The following is a 4506-nucleotide window of genomic DNA, read 5'->3' as shown; positions in this document are numbered from 1 at the left end:
AAAATGATACTTTATGCATAGAAATTTATGTTTTTAATAAAAAAACAACTGGTTAAAAATGTTATGTATATTTTAAATATAAAATGGTTATATTTAGCTAACTGTAAGCTATATTAAATGTTATACTTTGTTAAGGGTATTTAGTAATAGTTTATGTTTAAAAAATATTTTTTTATTATAATGAAAAAGTATCTATATGTGAAATATAAATAAAACAAATAAGTTTAGTTAAGGGCATTACATATTCATACTTTATGTTCAAAATAATTTAATATCATAACCCAATGTAAAACTCTTTCAAAAAAAAATATATTATTTATTAACATAAAGTTCTGTTTTTAATTTTTAACATTTAAATTTTTGTACCAGATTTATGATGGTTAGAAAGCTAATATGTACCAGGTCTTAGTTGAAGAAGACGACGGTTTTGGTGTAAAAAACTGGGGTCAAAACAACAAAGGAAAAACTATTTGTAGCAAGTTCATTTCAGATGAAATTCTTCATACTTTTGGTGAGTTTTTTGTAAATTTTAAAAACTTGAAAAAACTTTGTTTTTTTAAATGGTAATAAATTAGTTTAATCAATTATATAATAAAAAGTGTGTTTTTGGGAATTTTTTTGTTTAATTTTTAATAAGGGTTTTAGATAATATTTATTTAAATTTATGTGTGTTAAAATTTTTAATTTATACTAACATTTATAAAACATGGTTTTGGGAGTGAATTTGTATTGTCTTTTAATTTACAATTGTTTTAGTATATTTCAAAATCGGTTTCGAGTTTAACTAGAATCGTTTTGTAACTTAATATGTGTATATTGTTTAAAAGCTAAAGATAGTAAAGGGCCTACATATATTAGTTAAATAAATTAAATTTAATCGAATTTCAATTTTGGTATTATAACCGGTTGAAATCAAATTTGATTTGCGATCAATATTTTGGCATTACAATAAAATATTAGCGTTTATTTTAACTAATGTGGTTATCTTAGCAATGCATTTATGTGTAAGCTGGTAAAATGTATTAGGTATGTAAAGTGATTAAGTTATTTAATACAATTTAGAACATATTTAGTCTTACTTTTTTTGCTGGTATTTTTTGTTGTAGGGGAATTGTTCATTAAAAATCTTTTAATTTATGTGGTATAAGTTAAAAAAGTTAAGCATTTTCGTTAAATTACGAAAACAATTTTAGTGTTTTTTGCAAAAAAGTTTCTTAGCGCGGCAAGCAAGCGAGTGATTAAATTACCAACGTTTTAATCAATATCCGAGCTTCACCTACGGTCACATGCGACTTAAAACTTAATTTAGCTGATGGTAATTTAAATAGAAGCAAGCCCAGGACATCATTTTCCGCTTGTCTTAATTGCATTAAGAGAATGCTTTGACCAAACTGATACAAAACCGATATGTTGCTTTTGAATAGAGTAAGAAAATAGGCCCTCCATATAGTGAATAAGAGTACTTTAAAATGTTTTTTTTAAATCTTATGTCGTTTTTGAGTTTTAGCAAGAGTTGTTTTTAATAAAAGATTTTAGTAAAAAAAGATACCCTTTTTGAATTTCAGTTCTATGTATTTTATTGTATGTTACGTATTGGTTAATAAAAATAAAATAAAATTAGGTTAATTATAAGAAGCGGTAACTGTTTAGAATATTGTAAAATAGTGGAAATAATTGGAATTATAAAACAGAAGCTAAATGAATTTTAAAATGTAAGTAATTAAAATTTATATTTTTAAACTAAAATTCACCTATACAAATTTTTAAATAAAAATTTTTTTTGTTAATTTATTTATTTTTTAAGGTATTAAATATTTTTATTTTTACTGTTATAAAAGTGTTTATTTTTAGTTAAACCATGCAAAGTAATGTTATTTTTTTAGGGTAACTTTAATGCCTGTATATAAAACTTAATGCTAGATGGCAGTAGTAAGACATTGACCTATAACTTTAACAATTTTATAATAAAAGACTAAAAACATTATATTGATTTAAAATATTCTTTATTGTACGTTAACATTTTTTTTAACCTTAATTTTCACATTAAATCTATAATATATTATTTAATTTTAAATTCAAATAAAATTAATTAATTAAAAAAATTAATAATCTAAGAAATTAGGAAGTACATTTAATTAAAATTAAATAAATTTTGATTAATTTACTAAATGTTTTTTTTTTTTATGTAATTGTTATTAAAGCTTTTGTTAAACGTAAAGTTAGAATAATATTATTTTATTTCACATCTTTTATTGTCAATTTAAAATGACATTTGTTGATTTTATATTGAAACAGGTTTAAAATAATAACATGTTTAAAATCAATTTAAATATTTAAGCTATTTGGTTGTAAAAAATTAATAGAAAATGCTTTAAATAATTAAAATTACAAATCACGAATTATTTTATAATTCCTCTATAGGTTATGCTGATTTAACATTTGAATTTAAACATATATCTTTCTCTATTGTCTGATAATTATTATCCGTTCTAATTTGGGTATATTGACGTAAATCATAAATATAATACGACGATTTCGCATAAGCTTAATATCTATTTTTGGTCTAATTCTCGCTTTATTTAATATTCATACGCAAATGCGGGATCACTATTGAATATTTGCCTTGACGCTGCGTATTCCTGAAATATCAACACAACAGTATATTAAATAAGAGAATTACGTTATTTTAATATGATATAGTTAGATCATTTTTGCATAGGTTTTAGAAAAGGTAACGTTTTTTTATTAATACAGATTTTTTTTTAAAAGCAAAGCTTGGTTGTTTATTTATTTATTTTGGTTTTTCGCACATTAATAAAAGTAAATAATAAATACGATATACAATTAATATTACAACAATGCGACGGAAAAAAATGACAAAATCAATTATATTTTTTGTTCTTCATAAATACGGTCAAAATTAGTCAAATAGTTACAAATTTTTTACGTAGCTAGGACTGATTTATAGTTGAAATAAACGTTGTATCGACGCTCTAACTCTGCTCGGTTGGAATTTTTTTGTTTTAAAAGCTTTACGTAATCTTAAAATCAATTACTTAGAGTTGCCATATGCCGATGCAGCGTTTAATAAAACCAAGTCACCTATTGGCCTAATTTAAGACCTAAAACATACATTTAAGGTTTTATAAATGATATAATTACCTGTAGATTATATAGCAATACATAACAATTAATAAGGTAAAAAATTGGGTACTGCGTCATTTTTTTATTACGAACAACCCTATTATGCGTGTGAATTCATCATAATAATTATGCCCGAAATATTATAAATCGCTGGCGTTCAACGTCAAATGAGGCCGCTTGGGACTCGAAATTTTGATCAATAAATTACTCCGTAAACTCAATTGATATAACGACATATTGACTTTTAACACAGCACAAATGTGATGTAAAAACAACGGTTAGGTAGGAACGGTATAAAAATTTACTTAGAAATGATTGGGTAACATTTGACTTAAAAGTAGGTAGAGTAGGGTAACCTAAATACATATTAATAGCCAGGCGCAGTTACAAAGTATTTCAAAGTCCATATTTATTTAGACAATGTAAAAAATTTCATTTTAGGTAGCAAAAATGAGTTTTAGTTCAAGATTATTTACATACCAAGTTTATTATTTCGCAATATTTAATCTATGCAAGACAACGTAAAATGCATGACGATGTATATCGACATAACGCATAGCATTCATATTAGATAAAGCTCTTAAAAAGATAAGAATTGACAAACTGGCGCCGACATTAACAATTTAAACATTATTCCAGTTCACAATAGAATCATATTATTAAGAGATTTTAAGGTATAGGGTTACTGTGCAACAGATGGGAAGGGAAATTAAGCAATTTAAAAGTCATTACCATTATTGTACTGCTATATAAGGTAGTAGTCTTGATGTACAAAAAAAATTAACAAAATCTAGTGTTTATTTATATAAACAACAAAAAGTACCAATATTAGTTTTAAATACTTGTGTTTTTTTAGTAAAGTAAAAGCTCTTAAATTTATAAATTGATTAAAACAGTTAAAACAGGAATTATCAACTATAAAGTTAACATGTTCATGTAAAAAATCCATGGTTTAAACATAATAAATAATATAAGTGCACATTTTTCCTTTAGTAAGGTCTAGGAACTGTTGTTTTTATAAGAGGATAAGAATAGGATAAAATGATAGACAGCATTCGGTCATTGCTCAATAGAAAATCGATTTGTTTTTGTACTAGATAAAAAATATGTCATATTACCATAATATTTACAACAATCCTTACTTAAATATAGGATAATTGTTAGATTTATAACTAGTTTAAAATTTTTTGATACATTTTACAGGTTTTGTTTTTTACTATACAAGTTTATTATAAAACAACGTTCACAAAATGGTAATGTAGGTTAAAAAAGGAATATAAATTAAGGTGGTTTATTATTAATATAACACAAAATAGAAATACAAAAATGACAAACAAATTTCGAAATCTTTCAATAAACAAC

Source organism: Corella eumyota, chromosome 5 (genome assembly GCF_963082875.1).
Source record: "Corella eumyota chromosome 5, kaCorEumy4.1, whole genome shotgun sequence".
NCBI lineage: Eukaryota > Metazoa > Chordata > Ascidiacea > Phlebobranchia > Corellidae > Corella > Corella eumyota.
The sequence above is the reverse complement of the archived record's forward strand: the minus strand, read 5'-3'. Positions refer to the sequence as shown.